We start from the raw sequence: 23,559 nt of genomic DNA, 5'->3' as shown, positions 1-23,559 counted from the left end.
CTTTTTATCTCAGTGATTGGCTTTCTGTGCAATAAGCAATGGGACCTAGAACAAACCCCTAGTGTTTTGGTAGCAAAATCATTGTGAATGTGATTTAGGGCATTACCTGCCAGGAATCCGAGGTAAGTGGTATGGGTGGTATCTACTGATAGAATATATAAGAACTTTGCTGTGTGATTATAAAAAAAGGCAATCAATTCTATTTAGGCAGTAAAATGGAGTTGAGGTTGATTAGGTGTAGACAGCAATTGATAGGTGCCACAAATCCTTTTAAATTTATCCATTAGAGTGACTATAAGTGACCAAAGTTTCCTTGGTTAACATGGTATTCAAAAAACACTGCAAAAGCAATAGTTTTGATTGAAAAAAATGATGATAATGTCAGGTAAAATAATTGTTAATAATTTTTTTCTGAGTTCATTCACCTGTCCCTTTGTTCATTCATCTATTCATTCCTTCAGTCAGTCAGTCAGTCATATAGCCAACACATCTTTATGGTGATCCTTCTCTTTGCCAGAAGGTATATATGCATACATGGCCCAGTCTACTAGGAGTCAGAGACCAAAGGAAAGACAAATACTAAATCAATAAGATAATAACTAAATGTATAATTATATATTGTGATGAATACTATAAATGATAAGAACAGGGTTCTATAAAATAAACTGAGGATGCCCAAATGAGTTTATAAAGGCAATATTATAGTCATATGCCTATATAATGACATTTTGGTCAATAAGGGACCACATATATGACAGTGGTCCCATAAGTTTAGAATATCCTATTTTTACTATATTTTTTTCTGTTTAAATACTTACCTTGTATCACAACTGCTTATAATATTCAATGCAGTAACATGCTGTTAAGGTTCATAGCCTAAGAACAATAGGCTATAACATATGGCTATATCATCTAGGTTTGTGTAAGTATACTCTATGATGTTCATGTAATAATAAAATCACAATGCATTTCTCAGAATATATTGCCATTGTTAAGTGACATATGACTGTATGTAGTTTATAAAAAGGCTTTCCTCTGAAGTCTGCTTGGATTTTGCTTTCCATACTTCCTGGGTTTTATTAATTTGCTATAGCACTCACAGAACTCAAGGAAACACTTTATGTATATTTACCCACTTATTATAAAGGATATTACAAAGGAATACAGATGAATACTCAGATGGAAGAGGTGTGCAGGGTAAGCATGAGGGAAGAGCCATGAGGCTTCCATTCCTTTTCCAGCAGCATTATCTTGCAGGAACCTCCACATGTTTAGCTACCCAGAATCCCCTGGAATCCAGTCCTTTTGGATTTTTATAGAAGTGCCATATGTAGGTATGACTGATTAAATCAATGGCCATTGGTGATCGACTTAACTTTTAGTCTTTCTCCCCTTCCTGGTTTTGGAGGGTGAGCCTGAAAGCCCTGAACCTCTAATTTTGCCTTGGTCTTTCTTGTAAATGACCTGCATCCTGAATTCACCCAGGGGCAGCCAGACACCTGTCATCTCATTAGCATACAAATGACAACACTCCTGAGATTCCAAGGGTTTTAGGAGCTGTGTCAGGAAACCTGGGGGAAGACCAAGTATCTATATCTTTATCTATATCTATATCTATATCTATATCTGTATCTATCCATATCTATATGTCACAATATCAGAGCCTCTATAGCAAATTGATATACATTTTATGTTTATCTTTCCAGAAATATTTTATATATTATTCTGTATTTATCCTGGTTTATCCCACTTAAAATAAAAAAGGGGTTAAAATTTTTAGTGATACTTTCTTAATGATGCAAAAATGTCACTTTTCATACATGGGCTAGCCAAGGATTCACAGGAAGTTTCAATGACAATTTTATTTCTAATTATTACAAGTTAATATAAATCACTCCAAAAACCCCAATGTCTGAATACATTTGTTTTTTGGCATAAGAGTCTTTTCTTATAAACACCAGCAGAGAATAGGTGTTTTGATTCCATTCTATATAACATAAATTAATTGTTCTCCAAAAATTAAATGATCAAGTCATATCAAATTTGCATTACAAAAACTTGCCTTAACAGGAAAATGTATTTACTTGAATGTGTGCAACAAACAAAGGAAAAACTGCAAAAAGCACCCATTCAGAAACTAACAATTAGGATGTTTTATGCAGTCACTCATGCAAGCTTTGAAATTCACTGTTAATAGGAATTTAATGTAAGGTGCTGGGCCTGTGGAGTCATTTCTTTGGAACCCTAACTTTTGCTCTGCTAAGGATCTTTGTATACTGATGGTCTCAAATTAGTTTTTCATATCATCCTCCAGTCCCTACACTGGGTATAATTAAGGGGAGCCATTTGTTGCCTAATATGCTTTCTTCTGAAACAATTCTCAATCTGCCAGATCCTCCTGGTGAGTGAGATGGAGAAGCATATTGATTTCTAGGCTATGTGGCATAGATTATATACCATAGCTTCGTTTTCTAAAAGGTCTTTGAGTTCGGAGTGCCCTGAGCAAGAGACTGTCTTTTAAAAGGCCCAACTTGCTGCTCACTGGGAGTAATACTCTATTATCCAACCAGAGAATTGGTTTGTGCAGTATTTATTTTTAGCATACTCTCAGCTTTTCATTCTCCAAGGGACTGAGAATTTGTGTGAGTGTTGGTTGGTTTGTTTGTTTGTTTTGCTTTGGGTTTTGATTTTTATATACCCTAATCATATATCAGCAGTTTGTTAGAACCCCTGTGCAAAGGTAAATACTTTAAATAGGGCTGTGGTCTTATTCATTTGTTTAGTTGAAATTAATTGCAAAACAAACTATTCAGAGAAAAATGAGGGGAAGGTTTACACATGTAATAAATGACATACGGAACAACAGGGGTCATATTTTTGTATTCCTCACATCACCTACTTAGTGTTTGTCACTTAATAGAATATGAGTATATGCTACAAAACAGTTGACTTGAGCAATGTGGCCGGCCATTAATTCTCCCTTTTCAAATCATATGGGCCATTTTCTTTCACTGGTAACTGAATTTAGCAAAATGTATTGACAACAGGGTTATTTTTTTTAAAACACCTGTATGAAATAAAAACACAATTATTACAAATATCAGTTTCCTTTACTATATTCTTCTCATCGAAACTAAAGTGAAAAAACAAAAAAAAAATTGAAATTGAAATTCACCATGGGGTTTTTTTTTTTTTTTTTTTTTGACAGAGCCAGGCTGGAATGCAGTGGCGCCATCTCATCTCACTGCAACCTCCGTCTCCTGGGTTCAAGAGATTCTCCTGCCTCAGCCTCCCAAGTAGCTGGGACTACAGGCATGTGCCACCATGCCCAGATAATTTTTGTATTTTTAGTAGAGATGGGGTTTCACCACGTTGGCCAGGATGGTCTTGATCTCTTGACCTCGTTATCTGCCTGCTTTGGCCTCCCGAAGTGCTGTGATTAGAAGTGTGAGCCACTGTGCCTTGCTGACCATGGGTTATTTTTAGGTTCCTTCTTTTCTTTCTTCCTCCTTCCCTTCTTTTCTTTTTTCCTTCTTATTCAAAAACTATGTTGTTAATTTCTGTACCTAAGAGAGATGCATTTTTATAGTAAAAGAGTAACTGAGATTTGTGTTGTAAACAGCAAATGTCAGCAAATGTCAGCAGTTCTGATCAGAGTGAAATAATTATTCATTAAAAATAAAGTCCCCTTAAAACATGTTAGACTAAAATAAAACAGCTCATTACCAGTCTTTCCTTTCTCACTTTGAATTGTAGGTGACAACACCCTCAGAATCTCTTCTCACCAAGTTCTTAATAAAAAGTTTAACCATACTTATCGTCAAGCAGTGAGAACACGGCTGAGCAGAGAATCATGTCACATCCCGAAGACTTCCCTCTCTGACATATTACCATTTATGGTGATAATTTCATTAGTTAATTTATTCATTCACTTTTTAAAAAAATCTTGAATGACCAGAGTGGTGAATAAGACAAATTTCCTCATTCATTCTTGAAGCTATTAGAGGAAACATAGAAAAAAACAAACATGATGTCAGTTTGTGTTATATGCTATGCAAAAAAAAAAAAAAAAAATGAAGGGAGTTAAGGATAACAGAGAATAAGATTAGTAGAGTCTTAATATGGCCATGATGATAATGAAAGGTTTTTCTAAATAAGTGACTGTAATGGCTTTGTGACATGTCAATTTAGCTAGGTTATGATCCGCAGATATTTAAGCAAGAGTAATGTAGAAGTTCCTGTGAAGAAATTGTGCAGATGTAGCTAAAGCCAATAATCAGTTGACTTTATGTAAGGATTACTATTCTGGATGAGCCAGTCAGTAAGTCAGAAAGCCTTTAAATCAAAGTTGAGGCTTTTCTGAGAGACGGGAACATATCTGCCTGAAGGTAACAACTTCATGCCTATGGAGCTGTAGAGCTCATGATCTTCTTTTCCTGACTACCTGCCCTGCACACTTTGGAATTGATAAGGCAGCCTCCAGAATTGCATAAGCCATTTTCTCCAACAAATCTCTCTCTCTCTCTCCCCACCCCCCACCTCCCTCTCTGTCTGGAATCTCTAGTTTTGGGGTTTGGTGAACTAGAAATAGTAAGCTGAAAGATAGGGTTGGTGGTGAAAGATAGTAATGCCTCAAAGTAAGATGATGATCAAGGTTTAGTGATGAGTAACAAAAAGCTCCAGAGTAATTGAAGGTGTGACTGAGGGAAACTGGTAGCAAGATTATCTGGGGAGATAAAATCAATGAACTGAAAGGATAAGCTATTGAAAGTATCATTTATGCGGGTATTAAAATTATCAAGACTGATGACAGAATTCATCTGGGGAGGAGTCTGAGGTCAAATCCTCAAAGAGTGCTATAAGGTTTGCATATGACTGCAGCAAGAAGTGTTGCATGCTGCCTTAGATTTTTCTGGACAGGGTACCAGAATGGGTACTCTTTTTCCCTTTTTTTTAATTATACTTAAATTCTGGGATACATGTGCAGAACGTGCAAATTTGTTACACAGGTATACATGTGCCATGGTGGTTTGCTGCACCCATCAACCCGTCAACCACATTAGGTATTTCTCCTAATGCTATCCCTCCCCTTGCCCTCTTTGTGCCCCTCCCCCTCCCTGTGCCCATATGTTCTCATTGTTCAGCTCCCACTTATGAGTGAGAACATGCGGCAATTGGTTTTCTGTTTCTGTGTTAGTTTGCTGAGAATGATGGTTTCCAGCTTCATCCATGTCCCTGCAAAGGACAAGAACCCATTTTTTTTGGCTGCATAGTATTCCATGGTATATATTTGCCACATTTTCTTTATCCAGTCTATCATTAATGGGCATTTGGGTAAGTTCCAAGTCTTTTTTATTGTGAATAGTGCTGCAATAAACATATCTGTGCATATGTCTTTATAGTAGAATGATTTATAATCCTTTGGGTTTATACCAAGTAATGGGATTGGTGGGTCAAATGGTATTCTAGTTCTGGATGCCTAAGGAATTGTCACACTGTCTTCCACAATGGTTGAACTAATTTACACTCCCACCAACAGTGTAAAAGTGTTCCTATTTCTCCACATCCTCTCCAGCATCTGTTGTTTCCTGACTTTTTAATGACTGCCATTCTAACTGGTGTGAGATGGTATCTCATTGTGGTTTTGATTGACATTTTTCTAATGACCAGTGATGATGAGCTTTTTTTCATATCTTTGATGGCTGCATAAACATCTTCTTTTGAAAACTGTCTCTTCATATCCTTTGCGCACTTTTTGATGGGGTTGTTTGCTTTTTTCTTGTAAATTTGAATTCCTTGTAGATTCTGGATATTAGCCCTTGGTCAGATGGATAGATTGCAGAAATTTTCTCCCATTCTCTAGGTTGCCTGATCATTCTGATGGTAGTTTCTTTTGCTGTGCAGAAGCTCTTTAGTTTAATTAGATCTCATTTGTCAATTTTGGCTTTTGTCGCCATTGCTTTTGGTGTTTTAGTCATGAAGTCTTTGCCCATGCCTATGTCCTGAATGATATTGCTTAGATTTTCTTCCAGGGCTTTTATGGCCTTAGGTCTTACATTTAAATCTTTAACCCATCTTGAGTTAATTTTTGTATAAGGATTAAGGAAGGGGTCCAGTTACAGTTTTCTGCCTATGGCTAGCCAGTTTTCCCAACACCTTTTATTCAATAGGGAATTCTTTCCCCATTGCTTGTTTTTGTCAGATTTGTCAAACAACAGATGGTTGTAGAAGTGTGGTGTTATTTCTGAGGCATCTATTCTGTTCCATTGGTCTATATGTCTGTTTTGGTAAAAGTACCAAGCTGTTTTAGTTACTGTAGCCTTGTAGTATAGTTTGAAGTCAAGTAGTGAGATGCCTCCAGCTTTGTTCTTTTTGCTTAGGATTGTCTCGGCTATATGGGCTCTTTTTTGGTTACATATGTAATTTAAAGTAGTTTTTTGTAATTCTGTGAAGAAAGTCAATGGCAGCTTGATGGGAATAGCATTGAATCTATAAATTACTTTGGGCAGTATGGCCATTTTTATGATATTGATTCTTCCTATCCATGAGCATGGAATGTTTTTCCATTTGTTTGTGTCCTCTCTTATTTCCTTGAGCTGTGGTTTGTAGTTGTCCTTGAAGAGGTCCTTCACATCCCTTATAAGTTGTATTCCTAGGTATTTTATTCTTTTTGTAGCAATTGTGAATGGGAGTTCACTCATGATTTGGCTCTCTGTTTGTCTATTATTGGTGTATAGGAATGCTTGAGATTTTTGCACATTGATTTTGTATTCTGAGACTTTGCTGAAGTTGCTTATCAGCTTAAGGAGATTTTGGCCTGAGACGATGGGGTTTTCTAAATATACAATCATGTCATCTGCAAACAGATAATTTGACATCCTCTCTTCCTATTTGAATAATCTTCATTTCTTTCTCTTGCCTGATTGCCCTGGCCAGAGCTTCCAACACTATGTTGAACAGGAGTGATGAGAGAGGGCATCTTTGTCCCATGCCAGTTTTCAGAGGGAATGAATGTGTCCAGCTTTTGCCCATTCAGTATGATGTGGGCTGTGGGTTTGTCATAAATAGCTCTTATTATTTTGAGATGCATTTCATCAAAACCTAGTTTATTGAATGTTTTTAGCATGAAGTGGTGTTGAATTTTATTGAAGGCCTTTTCTGCACATTGAGATAATCATGTTGTTTTTGTCCTTGTTTCTGTTTATGTGATGGATTATGTTTATTGATTTGCATATGTTGAACCAGCCTTGCATTCCAGGGATGAAGCCGACTTGATAGTGGTGGAGAAGCATTTTAATGTGCTGCTGGGTCTGGTTTGCCAATATTTAATCAAGGATTTTCGCATTGATGTTCATCAGGGATATTGGCCTGAAATTTTCTTCTTTTTTTGTGTCTCTCCAAGGTTTTGGTATCAATTTGATGCTGGCCTCACAAAAAGAGTTAGGGAGGACTCCCTCTTTTTCTACTGCTTGAAATAGTTTTAGAAGGAATCTTACCAACTCCTCTTTGTACCTCTGGTAGAATTTGGCTGTGAATCCATCTGGTCCTGGGCTTTTTTTTTTGTTTGGTAAGCTGTTAATTACTGCCTCAATTTCAGAACTTGTTATTCATCTATTCAGGGATTCGACTTCTTCCTGGTTTAGTCTTGGGAGGGTGTATGTGTCCAGGAATTTATCCATTTCTTCTAGATTTTCTAGTTTATTTGTGTAGAGGTTCTTATAGTCTTCTCTGATGGTAGTTTGTATTTCTGTGGGATCAGTGGTCATATCCCCTTTATCATTTTTTATTGTGTCTATTTGATTCTTCTCTCTTATCTTCTTTATTAGTCTGGCTAGCAGTCTATCTATTTTGTTAATCTTTTCAAAAAACCAGCTCCTGGATTCATTGATTTTTTTGAAGGGCTTTTCTTGTCTGTATCTCCTTCAGTTCTGCTCTGATCTTAGTTATTTCTTGTCTTCTGCTCACTTTTGAATTTGTTTACTCTTAGTTCTCTAGTTCTTTTCATTGTACTGTTAGGGTGTCAATTTTAGATCTTTCCTGCTTTCTCCTGTGGGCATTTAGTGCTATAAATTTCCCTCTAAACACTGCTTTAGCTGTGTCCCACAGATTCTGGTGCATTGTGTGTTTGTTCTCATTGGTTTCAAATAACTTTTTTATTTCTGGCTTAATTTTATTATTTATCCAGTAGTCATTCAGAAGCGGGTTGTTCAGTTCCCATGTAGTTGTGCAGTTTTGAGTAAGTTTCTTAATACTGGGTTCTAATTTGATTTCACTGTGGTCTGAGAGACTGTTTATTATGATTTCCATTCTTTTGCATTTGCTGAGGAGTGTTTTACTTCCAATTATGTTGTCAATTTTAGAATAAGTGCAATGTGTTGCTGAGAAGAATGTATATTCTGTAGTCCTTGGGTGGAGAGCTGTGTAGTTGTCAATTAGGTCTGCTTGTTCCAGAGCTGAGTTTAAGTCCTGAATATCCTTGTTAATGTTTTGTCTCATTGATATGTCTAATATTGACAGGGGGCTGTTAAATTCTCCCACCATTATTGTGTGGGAGTCTAAGTCTCTTCATAGGTCTCTAAGAACTTGCTTTATGAATCTGGGTGCTCCTGTATTGGGTGCATATATACTGAGGATAGTTGCAGTGATCCCTTTACTATTATGTAATGCCCTTCTTTATCTTTTTTAATCTTTGTTGGTTTAAATTCTGTCTTATCAGAGACTAGCATTGCAACCCCTGCTTTTTTTTTTCTTTCCATTTGCTTGGTAAATCTCCCTCCATCCCTTTATTTTGAGCCTATGTGTGTCTTTGCATATGAGATGGGTCTCCTGAATACAGCACCCCAATGGTTCTTTACTCTTTACCCAATTTTCCAGTCTGTATCTTTTAATTGGGGTATGTAGCCATTTACATTTAAGGTTAATTTTGTTATGTGTGAATTTGATCCTGTCATTATGATGCTAGCTGGTTATTTTGCCCATTAGTTGATGCCGTTTCTTCATAGTGTCGATGGTCTTTACATTTTGGTATGTTTTTGCAGTGGCTGTTACTGTTATTTCCTTTCCATATGTAGTGCTTTCTTTAAGAGCTCTTGTAATGCAGGCCTGGTGGTGACAAAATACCTCAATACATGTTTGTCTGTAAAGGACTTTATTTCTCCTTCATTTATGAAGCTTAGTTTGGCTGGATATGAAATTCTGGGTAGAAAATTCTTTTCTTAAAGAATGTTGAATATTGGTCCCCACTCTCTTCTGGCTTGTAGGGTTTCTGCAGAGAGATCCACTATTAGCCTGATGGGCTTCCCTTTGTGGGTAACCCGACCTTTCTCTCTGGCTGCCCTTAGCAGTTTTTCCTTCATTTCAACCTTGGTGAATCTGACCATTATGTGTCTTAGGGTTGCTCTTCTCGAGGAGTATCTTTGTGATGTTCTCTGTATTTCATGAATTTGAATGTTGGTCTGTCTTGCTAAGTTGGGGAAGTTCTCCTGGATAATATCCTGCAGAGTGTTTTCCAACTTGGTTCCATTATCCCCGTCACTTTCAGGTACACCAATCAAATGTAGGTTTGGTCTTTTCACATGGTCCCATATTTCTTGGAGGGTTTGTTTGTTCCTTTGCATTATTTTTTCTCTACTCTTGTCTTCACACTTTATTTCATTAAGTTGATCTTCAATCTCTGATATCCTTTCTTCTACTTGATTGACTCAGCTATTGATACTTGTGTATGCTTCACAAAGTTCTCGTGCTGTGTTTTTCAGCTCCATCAGGTCATTCATGTTCTTCTCTAAACTGGTTATTCTAATTGGAATTTCCTGTAACTTTTTTATCAAGGTTCTTAGCTTCCTTGCATGGGGTTAGAACATGATCATTTAGCTCAGAGGAGTTTGTTATTAACCACCTTCTGAAGCCTACTTCTGTCAATTCATCAAAATCATTCTCCATCCAGTTTTGTTCCCTTGCTGGCGAGGAGTTATGATCCTTTGGAGGAGAGGAGGCATTCTGGTTTTTGGAATTTTTGGCCTTTCGGCACTGGTTTTTCCTTACCTTTGTGGAATTATCTACCTTTGGTCTTTGATGTTAATGATCTTTGGATGGGGTTTTTGAGTGGCTGTCCTTTTGTGGATTTTGATTCTATTGCTTCCTGTTTGTTAGTTTTCCCTCTAACAGTCAGGCCTCTCTTCTGTAGGTCTGCTGGAGTTTGCTGGAGGTCCCCTCCAGACCCTGTTTTCCTGGGTATCACCAGTGGAGGCTGCAGAACAGAAAAGATTGCTGCCTGCTCCTTCCTCTGGAAGCTTCATCACAGAGGGGCATCTGCCAGATGCCAGCCGAAGATCTCCTATATTAGGTATCTGTTGGCCCCTCCTGGGAGGTGTCTCCTAGTCAAGAAGCATGGGGGTCAGGGGCCCACTTGAGGAGGCAGTCTGTCCCTTAGCAGAGCTCGAGTGCTGTGCTGGGAGGCCTGTTGCTCTCTTCAGAGCTAGCAGGCAGGAACATTTAAGTCTGCTGAAGCTGTACCCACAGCAGCCCCTTGCCCCAGGTGCTCTGTCTCAGAGATATGGGAGTTTTATCTATAAGCCCCTGATTGGGGCTACTGCCTTTCTTTCAGAGATGCCCTGTTAAGAGAGGAGGAGTCTAGAGAGGCAGTCTGACTATAGGGGCTTTGTGTCGCTGCAGTGGGCTCCACCAAGTCCAAACTTCCTGGTGGCTTTGCTTAGGTGGAAAACCACCTACTCAAGGCTCAGTAATGGTGGGTGACCCTCCCCCTACCAAGCTTGAGTGCCCCAGGTGGACTTCAGACTGCTGTGCTGGCAGCGAGAATTTCGAGTCAGTAGATCTTAGCTTGCTCTTCTCTGTGGGGGTGGGATCCACTGAGCTAGACCACTTGGCTCCCTGGCTTCAGCCCCCTTTCCAGGGGAGTGAAGGGCTCTGTTTCGCTGGCGTTTCAGGTGCCACTGTGATATGAAAGAAAACAAAAACAAAAACAAAAAACAACCGACTCCTGCAGCTAGCTCAGTGTCTGCCCAAATGCCCACCCAGCTTTTTGCTTGAAACCCCGGGCCCTGTGGTGTAGTCGCCTGAGGGAATCTCCTGGTCTGTGGGTTGTGAAGACAGTGGGAAAAGTGTAGTATCTGGGCAGGATAGCTCTGTTTTTCACAGCACAGTCCGTTACAGCTTCCCTTGGCTAGAAGAGGGAGTTTCCCCACCCCTTGTGCTTCCCAGGTAAGGCAATGCCCCACCCTGCTTCTGCTCACCTTTTGTGGGCTGCACCCACTGTCTAACCAGCTCCAATGAGATGAGCCAAGTACCTCAGTTGAAAATGCAGAAATCACCCACCTTCTGCATTGGTCTTGCTGGGAGCTGTAGACCGGAGCTGTTCCTATTCAGCCATATTGCCCAGGATATCCAGAGTGGGTAATTTATATGATTTACCCAGAGTGGGTAATTAATAATGATACCATAGACTGTGTAGCTTATGATCACAGAATTTTGTTTTTCACAGTTTTATAGGCTGAGAAGTCCAAGATCAAGATGCCTTGAGATTCAGTGTCTGTCTGGTGAGGGCCCACATCCTGTTCATAGAATTACCCCTTCATGCTGTGTTTTCACAATTCACATATGATGGAAAAGGCAAATAAGCTCCCTAAGACCTTTCCTTATAATAGCACTAACCCAATCATTAAGGCTCTACCCTTATGTTCTAACCACTCTCCAAAGACCTTGCCTTTTAATATCATCACCTTCGGACTTAGGATTTCAACCTATGAATTTGGGGGGAACACAGACATTTGGACTATAGCAGGTAGCATTTTAATGAAGATGAAGAGACAATGATATCAGATTGATAATGAGAAGCAAGGAGGTCATCAACCCTACCTCTAGTCACAGTAGTACCTATGATGTAGAAAGGAAAGAAAAGAATACCAGAAAGCAGTGTGCTCAGTTAAGGGGGCTTGGTTTCTTGAGCAGCTTGTTTCTTGGAAACAAAATTGATGCTACACACATAGGCTAGGGTGGTCCTACAAAGTGCTCATGGTAATCTGTCCCCCTTCAATCTTGAAGCGGACAGTATTATGGCTGTGGTTGTCCCTGGAAAAACTGTGTGAAAAACAGAAGGCTTCCCACTCAGCACCATGAAAGTTTCCTGTTAGCATCTTCTTTGTGCCCATATAATGCAGCAGGTTTGCAACGCACAAATACCTAGTGATGGGTTAACCTTGTTCACAGCCATGTGGATTCTCCTTCTGTGGAGCAAGAATGCTTTTATTTACCTCTTTTATTTACCCAAGTACCTAAACAAGAGTCTTCCCTCTGCCTTATCCCTTCTCTCAAATCAATCACCAAGTCCTTAACAGCTCTCTAAGACTGTTATTTCTTTTTCGAGTTTGCCATTTCCTCTGTCTTGGCATTCAGACCACTCTCATTTGTCATTGGTATTATTACAACTTTCCTGCAGCATCCAAGCTTGTCTCCCTACCTTCAGTCTTCAAGCCTCTAATCCTTTTACATTAAAGTGTGAAACTGATGCTATCATTTCCCAATTAAAAATGCTTAATAGCTCTCTCATGCTTCCAAGATAAAGTTCAGCCTTTTGCCACAACTTCCAATACCCTCATGATCTGGCTTGCTTATTATCAATCCTCACTACTACCTTTGCTACTTTCGACCTTGTACTCTCAATTAGCTATACTGGACAACTGGAATTTCTTCAATACACCATGCTGTGTACACCGTTGCACATGATTTGCCCTCTGCTTGGACCTAGTAACCTCCTACTACTCATTCTTGGGTCTTGACTTAGATTCAACTTCCTCTGAGAAGCCCTCCACGATAACACAATGGATAACCTTTTTCCATTTCCAGAGTCCTCTATTCTTATTCTGCTCACAGCACTTAACAGTTAGACTTGAAATTATCTGTTTTTATATCTGTCTTGTCTACTAAAACAAGTTCTTTGGCAAAAATTATGTTTAGTTTCCCTCATTGTTAGTATCTGAGGGACTAGTATAGTATGAGGCATGCATTACAAAGTCAGGGATAAACAGCACCAGTAAAGGGAAAGAACTTTAACCAATGAAAATAAAGAGCAGCTCTGATTATGTATGATAATGTCCTCTGCCTACCCACCCACATAGACATTTCTAGAGATTTACAGATAAGAAAAGATGTAGTCCTTTCTCTTGGCATGAATAAAAGTTCTTTTCAACAGATTTAGGAACAATTTGTATATCTAATACCATGTAAGACCCACTTAAATTAGAGCCCAGGGAACATCTGGGTAAAGGCAATTTTATGCAGTGGATAAGTTAGGTCTTTTAGCCATCCAACTTTTGCTCCAGTTTGACGATTGTTCTCTCTCAATGCCTTTGTTGACATCTATATATTAGATCATTAAAAAATGTATGCATACATGAACGCTGATTGAGGACATAGCTTTATGTCTTTCTTTCCCAGGGCTTCGTCCACCTCTATCTAATTAAGAAGTAGAGCTATAGCATTCTATTATATTCAAGGTGGCATTATTTCTTAATTGCATATAGAAGACTTCTAGGGACATCACAATTGGTCAGCCAGGATATCTTTTTATTTATTCAAAAAACAAATTTTGAGCTTCTGTTATATGCCAGGCTTTGGGGATACAACAGTAAAAACCATAAGCCAGGTAACTGTTCTACCAATTATAAACTAGGAGGAGAGGCAGCAATGAACAAGTGAAAGTATGATGTGTTCATTGAAGGAGTAAAACAGAGTGCTACAGATTCACACCAGGAATTTGGGAAAGGCTTTTCTAAGGAAATGATATGAAGCTGTGGCAGATGAATGAACTGGTTAAAAACTGAAGTTCTTTAAGAAGGCCCTGCTTTCTTGAAGCCTCATGAAGGAACCTTCCCTCCTGCCAGTAGGGCTGCTGCTTTTTCTTGCTAGTCCTGTAGTCACAGTCACCTGAATTATGGCTCTTATTGCTACCAGAGTTGTGAGAGCTGCTGCAATGATGCAGCTTAAAAGCTCCAAAACTGTTTTTTCTTCCGAAAAAACTCAATGAAAGGAAATTGCTATGGCAAAAATGGTGACACTGAAACACTAACTGCTACCATCCACACTGAAGCCATCTCATCACATCCCAATACCACCGCTCTGTAGTCACTAGCACCACCCATTGTATAGGCTTACTTACAGCATACCAATGCAGTACCACTGCATTGAAAATAACCCATTTCTCCTATGTCTTGTGCCCATTTATTTCATCGCCCTTGCATCCTACAGAAAGTATTATGTGAACTATTTTCTAAGTTATTTTCATTTTGTAATTGAAGATCTTCCTGGGAAGACTAAGCTGTGGGCCCATGGAGATGGCAGCAGGTGTATAAGACATGTCTGCGTAGCAGATGCCATGTTGTACTCAACATTGCTCTTCATTTAATCATAGACACTGTAATTGGACCAAGCTTTTGATGCCACCTCCTTTCACTTAGGATTTATAAGGATATTTACATTGGACTCAACTAATACTAATCTTCAATAGTTGTACTGGAAATGCTTGATACTGTAGTTGTCATACTACAGAGAAACAAATTACCAAAGCCATATTAATGAAGAACAAGTTATTATTCATTACTATTGTACCACCTAGGCATTAATATGGTTTGGCTCTGTGTCCCCAACCAAATCTCATCTCAAATTGTAATCCTCATAATACCCATGTATTGAGGAAGAGACCAGGTAGGAGGTGATTGGATCATGGGGGTGGTTTCCCCCATGTTGTTGTTGTGAGTTCTCATGAGATCTGATGGTTTTATAAGGCAGTTTTCCCTGCTCTTGCTCACTCTCTCCTGCTGCCTTGTGAAGAAGGTCCTTGCTTTCCCTTTGCCATCTTCCATAATTGTAAGTTTCCTGAGGCCTCCCCAACCATGCAGATCTGTGAGTCATTTAAAACTCTTTCCTTTATAAATTACCCAGCCTTGGGTATTTTTTTATAGAGTGTGAGAACAGACTAATACAGTCATCTTTATTTAAATGTAGATGATAGACACCCTATAAATACAAAGATTTGTAAAAGAGGCAAGCCGCCAAGACCATGCATTCAGAAACACATTTAGAAGATGCCTTTTTAGTAAATGTAAATGCATTTCTGCTTAGTAGATTCGACATAGGAAATGATGAAGCCTTTGTGAAATAGTTTAAAGAGATTTTCATATACTAATCAGCTAAATATATTCAACATCCAGATAATTATTATTTAGAAGCATTCAGATCTGACTAGCTCATTGAAAATTTTGTCACGTAAATGTGAAATGACAAATTTACTACCTAAAGCTATTCATTCCTAAATTTTGCATGCATTAATGTCATTATATCACCTCCTGTCTGGAATAGTAAAATGGGTAGTTTTTTTTCTATTATTGTTGCTAAGAATTGTCTCTCCTACAGCATGCTTTGCCAACACTTTGTTATTGCTTTTCCTAGATGAGACATATTTTCTGAGAAAGAGTCAAGTTTTTTGAATTTTGTCATAAAATAAAAATATGTATTAGGTACAGAAAAGATTATTCCTGATCCAAATCTCTGTATTGTGGGTGCTCAGGTCAGTGGTCAGTGGACTATACAAAGAATAAACTGATGCAATAGATAAACTGGGTAATTGCTCAGTGTATTGACTTTATATCTCATAAACCTATGGATCTCTAAAGTTGATATGCCATAAACTTGTACTTACTTGAACTGTTCCTACTGAGCCCTCTCATTGACCATAGTAAAGGTCCTTTTTTAGCCCACCCAAGATTGACTCAGATTAGATAAGATCCAGAAGACTGGATAAGAAATATTTACCAACATATCTCACATCCTACTCCTACCACAAATGCTTCCAAAATGAATTTCTTATTACCATATTTCTTTCCTTGATTAATTTTCTATACTATTTATTTTGAATCATTTTCCCAGTTAGTATGTTTTGGGTTATTTGCAGCTATTCTACAATATAATAAATTCAATAATTTCAACAATTTGATTTGTGATCCTTTATTCTTAAGATCTTACTTAAAACAATGAATAAAAATCAAAATTTACATTTGAGTTGTTGTGAATTAGGTAATACATTCAGTGCTGTTAGGAAAAATGATGCTGTGATTCGTGAAGCAATAGTGAATTTTAAAAAAATTAATTTACTTTATCTCTTTAGAGTGTTTAAGAATACAAATACAGGGCAGTAAATGAAAGAAAACTCATAGTTTATTTTATCAGAAGAAAAAGGGTTGTCTATCTTAATCATAGCTCTTGTGATTAAGCCATTCAAATTAACCTGAAGAAGAAGAAAACAGAGAAGTAGAAGATGTGTGAAAATGAGATGGGAATTTAGTGTAAGGCTAGTGGTCTATTTCATGGAATCTGAAGAAAGACATGTATTCAAACTTCTTCAGGAACTGAACCTCATTATTATTAATTTTATTTTTAGGACCTTGCTTTCTCCCTGTCTTTGTGGGACTTGAGAAGTTATTGTCTTTGATTTTTATTGCATGTTTGTTTGATTCCTTGATTCAAGTCTCCTTTTACTCTGAAATCAGCATTTTCTTTATTCACAAAACTAACCAAGGGAAACTAGATTTTGGAACCAACCTGCAGATCTAAAGAGAGAAGACCTGGTGAATCTTGCCTGAATCCAGTGCCCATTTCTGGCCCAATAAACAATGACCAGAGGTCAGTTTTACATAGTGCACACATGATTAGAAGTGGTCTGACCATATGGGATAGGAAAAAAATTTTCAGGAAAATAAAATAGATAATAGATTGAGTGAACCTCACAAGATGTCTCCTCTGTTGCTACAACATAATTTTTCAGAGGGAAATTTAAAATATCCATGTTAATGAGCCCTTGCTAATAATGGCTGTAATTAAGACCTTCTTTCAGAAATTGATTTTTTCACAAGTGGGAGATCACCTTGTAAGGAAAGAAGGCATCTTCTTGTATCTTGATTATAACTAACTATGATCTGGCTAACTACTGTTTTTTTATGGTAAATTTTGAAAAGTTCTATACTACAATTATATTAGTCAAAGTTCTCTAGAAAAAGAAAACCAATAGGATGGATTAATGGATAGATAGAGAGATGGATAGATGGATGGATGGATAGACAGATGGATACATAGATGGTAGATATCGGTAGATAGATAGATAGATCTATCTTAAGGAATTGGCTTGTGCAATTTGTGAGTTCTGGCAACTGGAAAGTCTAAAACCTGTATGGCAAGCTGGCAGGCTGGAGATTCAGGTAAAACTTGAAATTGTAGTCTTGTGTCTGAAAGCCAGAAACTCAAATAGAATTTCTATGTTGCAGAAGAGAAGCAGGATCCATTCTTTTTCAGGAAACCTCAGTCTTTTCTCTTAAGTACTTCAATTTATCGGATGAGACCTGTGCACATTATGAGGGATAATCTGCTTTATTTAAAGTCAACTGATTGTAAATGTTAATCACATCTTTTTATAACAAAATCTAAATGAAGTTTGACTAAACACCTGTCACTATGGTGTAGTAAGTTGTCATATAAAATTAATTATCACAGTCACTAAGTATTCTTGTTTTTTTATATTAATGCTGAGCTGCTAACTACTTAAAGCTCTAGAAGAAAAGCCTATGTTGTCTTTTTCATCTTCTTATGATTATATTTTCTAGCATTTTAGTATCCAGTCTGCTTCTATATTGTTAAGAATGACAAGCCAGACAGAAATGCACTTGTATACGTTTTCTTTTACAATTCTTTAAAAAATTTCAAGTTCGGAATTTCGTCATTAGCAAATTGTTTTCATATTCTTTCAACAAATGAAATTTACATCATTACAAGATATGTGACAATGTTAGGAAAAAGATGTTTTAGGATTGCAAGAAATTAAATAACTCCTATTTTTATTGTTACAAATGGTCAAGTCAAAAAAAAAGATAAAGCACCTCGAGCTATAGAGAGTGTTGTGAATAAATTCTAATGCAAGTCAAATATTGATGAAAATGAGAATGCATGAGAAAAGAGAAAGTTCACAGGAGATCTGAAACAATTAGATGAGAAACTAAAACTCTTCTGAAGAAACTAAGAACATCAACAAACTAGCAAAACAGAATGACAGAATGACTAAGAAATAAAGAGAATTCAAAATAACTAAATTTGGGAAATGAATAAAAGGTTGCAGATTCATTATGTCAAATTTATTTACAAAATTCAAAGGCTAAGCAGAACTAGGTTTTAAAAGCTGAGGGTTCAAATACAATTTTCATTAAACTTAATTTAACGATGCAAATTATTTAATCTCAATTTTAACTCATCATCTTAAAACAACTTATATTTGGCAGTGATTGATGTGGTTCTAGTAAACAAATGGATATTGGGCCCTGGATTTAAATTTATAATCACAAGTCAATTACCCAAAATCAACAACTTATCAAGTACATGAAATGTTTTTATCTATAATATAGAGTTGTATCTTTTATATTTGTTAAAGAGAATGAATAAAGTATTATAAAGTTCTCAAGCCCAGGTTACCTTACGTTGTTTAGAAAGACATCCTTCTATTTGTTGTCACCACTATTAATGCATGCTGCCAGCTAACACACCCTAAATTTAACTGAACTGCATAACTCAGAATGAGAACATTCCTACTCACGCTACATGCTGGTAAGTTCTGGAGCTGAGTTGCCAAAAGACTCAATCCATCTATTCAAATACCCAGAATATTCATTTTCTTAAAATACTTAGATTAGTATTTATTACATTCTAATGTGGAATTCCTGGTAACTTTTTTTCTGGTAGTTCCTACTCTACACTCCAACATAAGGCTATAAAAAGGAGATTAAAAAAAACAGACTACATATTATTCAATTTTATGTCTAAACCAGGGGCGATCAAGCTCTGTGGGCAGAAAACCTTGTTGCATGTTTAAGAAACTATGCACGCAGAGCACACATGAGTAGAATTTGGTGTACTAATCAAATAAAAGACATAAAATGTTAATGAAACATTTAACGGTCTACATAATCATTATTGTACAGCATAGTAATTAGGTATAAAATTGTAAGAAACTCATTGAAAGTCAATAATCATACTGTCCTTTTGTGATGGTCCGAGTTCAAACAGTGTCTTCACAGCCTCTTTTTGTAGTGACAGGAGAAGATTCTACTCAAGTAGTATTGGGAGTTCTGGTCATTCATCTTATCAAAACAGTTCATAGTCAGATTAGCTGAAGGAAAGGAAAGAGGATTCAAGAAAAGGGGTAAGGAAACTATTTCATAAGGAATTAGTACATGTAAATGAAAGATACACTATTTGACATTAGTTTTCTGGGTTTTTTTGAATAATTTTTAACATCGTCATTTTGGTTGTTTTCCAGAATATAAATAAAGCTAATTTAATACTTTTTCCCATCACCGCATATTGTCGAATATCTCTGCCTCTGTCTCTCTCTTTTAGATAAAATAGTACCTTATGTGCTGAATTCTCCTCAATGTTAATTTCCCATTAATGCTCTTCCTTAAAAAATCAACATAATATTTTCACAATTCCCCAAATGCTTGGGAAGCAGGAGGGCAGCATAGAAAATTATCCATGGCAGTAAAATCAGTATGGTAAGAATGGGGGATTATGTTGGGGGTTGAGGCAGAGGATGACATTTTAGGCCAAGAGCCAAGTAACAGGCTTAAAGGGAAGAAAGCCATAGTCCACAAAGTGTTCTAGGGATGGATATGAGCAGGGCAGGTGCTGGAGGAAGAACTTGAAATAGGTCATCATACCACTGCTTAGGTAACAATCAGATCCAGAGACAGAGAGATTATAGTTGCTGGTGACAGCATCATGAGTGTTCCTCTTATTTAAAAGAAAACAATCTTGGGAAACACTTTCAGAGCCTGGGATGAAAAGCAGAAACACTGATTGCCCTTCTTCACTGTGCCACTCCCTCAGCTCCCTGAAACCCCCAAGATAAATTTCCCTCAAGAGACATCCACTTGCTCAGCTTGGGGTCAGCCCATCAATTCTTGACTAGTAGAAATCTCAGAGCTGCAATTTTCATCATTCTACTGGTGTTAAACTAGGTCACAACTCTCCAGTTTTCTTCCAGGCAACTATCTTGTGGTGGCTACTTCTGATAGTCTGACCTTTGTGTTCATCTTCTCCCAAGACTCAGCCAAGGACCTGAGGGTTACCATGTAAGGGCAAGAAGGAAAAACAATATCCTCTTTACCACACCCCTTTCCCTCTTCCCATTCCCACTTTAGCAATCTCCATTTTCTATTTAAGATGATAACCCAAAGTAAAGTGGAAAGCTCTTATTTTTTCACTCATGACAGCTACATGCAGGTGAGAGGAACCTGGTAGAAGCTTCCACTTGTGTCTTAAGCCAAGCACAACACAGCAATTTGAGACTGAGAGATAAAAGCTTTTCTTGGCATCCAGCAATCCTCCATGTAACCTTTTAACATGTATATGGAAAGCAGAAAGGACTAGAAAGTCACAGGCTTACCTGCCCCAAATTTTCTCCCAATTGTGTCTATATGTTTTCATCTACATTCCCTGGAAGGAGTTGGGCAATTTTTTTTCCTCCCTGCATTGGTCCTTTGTTTCAGCCTCTTCTGCCCTGGAGTCATTGCCCTGACAGAAGCGCACACTCTTTACCCATTTTTTTTCCTCTTCTCAGATCTATATTTAAGAACAGAATAATACAAATGGTACATGCTCCTAAACCTGTAATCCTGATGATTTAACTCATCTTACAAAGTACTTGTTAGAAAATATAAGGTAATATCAAACCAAATTTGATTTCTTTTGCACAGAGCAATAACTTTATGGGAAGAAAACAGAGTTTGGCTGTCTGGCCTCCCATTTTGGGGGCCCAATATTGAGAGCTGAGTACTCCCCAGTTTATAATCCCTTTCAACTGCAGTCTGTCAGATTCCTCTTAGTTTTTTATTTTTTCTTTTATTCCATGATCCTACTTCAATTTAACCTCTCCCCACTGTAAGTATTTATTCTTCCTGTTTACTAAATATCTCTGGATATGTATCTTTGAAAATATGTATCTTTGAAATATGTATATATCTTTGAAAATTATATATTGTACTGTTTTATCCATGTATTTAAATTTAAATACATTGAATTGCACTAGAAATCTGATGTTTTTTCTTCTTTTGTTTCAAGACAATGAGATCTATGTAAGCATTATCAGAATATCTGCATTATATTTCAGATGCTTCAGAAGTTTTTCCATCACATTTCATTTTATTTAGTCCTATAATAAATTTCTCACTTAGACTCTTAAATTACTTTCCAGTCTCTGCTATAAGAAAACAACAACAGCCACCAAATATTTATTTGTATTTGTGTACTAGTTTCTCTGAGGTATGAAACTAAGTGAATTTGAATTTCTTGGTGATAGAATGTAGCTAATGTTATTTCACTGATTCTCAAAATGGCCACACTAGCCTAGATTGCCATCAGTAATGTCTCAGCTTGCCTGCTTCTGAAGATTCTTACTAATATTTGCTGTTACCCAATAATCTATTTTTGCTAAACTAATATTTGCAAGGGGATATCACTATTGTTTTAGTTTCATTTCTCACTTCATAATGAGGTTGAACATATTTTCATATAATTTAGATTTCCTTTTTGTTATCTACTAATATTCATATTAGGTTTCCTGTATTTTTTATTCACCTTGGTTCCTTACGTTATGTTTTTTTGGTTTTTCTACTGCAAAAATCTCCTCCCAGTCTGTCAACTGTCTGTGGACTTTGCCCATAGTACACCCTAATGCCCACTCCCCCGCTTGTTTTTTTTTTTTTGAGACCTAGTCTCGCACTGTCACACAGGCTGGAGCGCAGTGACGCCATCTATGCTCACTGCAACCCCCACCTCCCGAATTCAAGTGATTCTCCCCACTCAACCTCAGGAGTAACTGAGATTACAGGCATGCGCCACCACGCCCAGCTAATTTTTGTAATTTTAGTAGCGATGGTGTTTCACCATGTTGGCCAGGCTGTTCTCAAACTCCTGACCTCAGGTAATCCGCCCTCTTTGGCCTCCCAAAGTGCTGGGATTACAGGCGTGAGTCACCGCACCCCACTACATGCCCTTTTTTCTCCCTTTTACCTCTCCAAATTTTCATCATTCACTAATGCCTAACTCAAAACATTCTTTCTTATTAAACATGTTTTACTACTCAAGTATTATGAACTCCTTTATAATTTATTATCTATAGCATCATATGTCACTTACAACATACTCTTTGAGATATTAGACGTATTTTTATAGTATGCCCTCAATATGATAGATTGTGTTTAATATAGTTACACCTTTTATGATGCCATTGTGCCTAACATAGTGTTTAGGAAACAGCTATTTATTGATCAGATATATTTGCTGAGGTCCTTAAAATGTGATTGCCATCACCCATCATGCGTTATTGTTAGGTGATTCATTTATCAGCACATTTTATTTGGTCATAAAGTCTCAACAAGGTTTTATTATTGTTTTACAATGAATGTAGCAATAAAACCTAACAGAAAAGAATTAGTAAATGTTCTTGTTAGTAAACTTATGTGCGTATGTTAGACATATTGGAAAGCTGTTATTCCTATTACATCAAAAGTATTGATTGACTTTGAACTTCTAATTGTGCTGGCTTACTACTTATTTTTCTCAAATTGTACATAAACATTGCTGTTAATTTTATAGCAAAATGTATTATAATACAGTGATACATGTATTAAATCATTTCTTGATACACATACATCCAGTGGCATATAATGGCACTCTAACCAGTTTCTATGGGGTTTATTCTCATGATTATTGTCATGATGATCTTCACTCTAGTAGGAATGCTAAACATATGATTACTGTTTTTGAGGTGATCGGGTGCTAAGTATTGTAACATTGTCCTGATTGAACTACTAACTATTGAAAAAAGGCTGCATGCAAAAAATGAAAACATAAAAATGGAACCCATTTAAGCAATTCCCCCAACCTTGCCAATTTTCCAACCCCAAGTCTGGACATATAAAACATTGATTAAGGGATCAGCAACAAATGCACACATGGTATTAATAATCTTTTCAGAACCAAAGCTTGACTAGATTAGGTTTCTTAATAGAAGGAGAGAGTCGTTAGTTACAAATTGGCTTCAAATTAACTGAGATTTGCTTCAAGATAACTGAGATTATCCTAATGGAAAAGTCCCCTTAGATAACTTCTCTCGAGGTTCATGGCCAGATGACTAAGAACTGGTTGAGTTAGACTTGTCTGTTTCACCCAAGACTTTCACAACATAGAAACGGTTCATTCCTTTTGTCTCCTACCTTCATAAAGGCTCAAAGACTGCAGCAGATGGGTGCTTAATCATTACCAATCTTGCTGAGGCTTTGCTGAAGTTGACACTTTGGTAACCTTTGGAAAATAAGGCACTTTAAAGGCTATATCACAAGGCCTATGAAATTTGTTAAAATTTAACAAACATTTTGAAAGGAATAATTAATATCTACATATAAACATATCCAATATATTTTTCTTGAAACACCTACATACATGCATACT

The sequence above is a fragment of the Pan paniscus genome, chromosome 3 (assembly GCF_029289425.2).
Source record: "Pan paniscus chromosome 3, NHGRI_mPanPan1-v2.0_pri, whole genome shotgun sequence".
Classification (NCBI taxonomy): Eukaryota; Metazoa; Chordata; class Mammalia; order Primates; family Hominidae; genus Pan; species Pan paniscus.
This window is presented reverse-complemented; position numbering follows the sequence as displayed.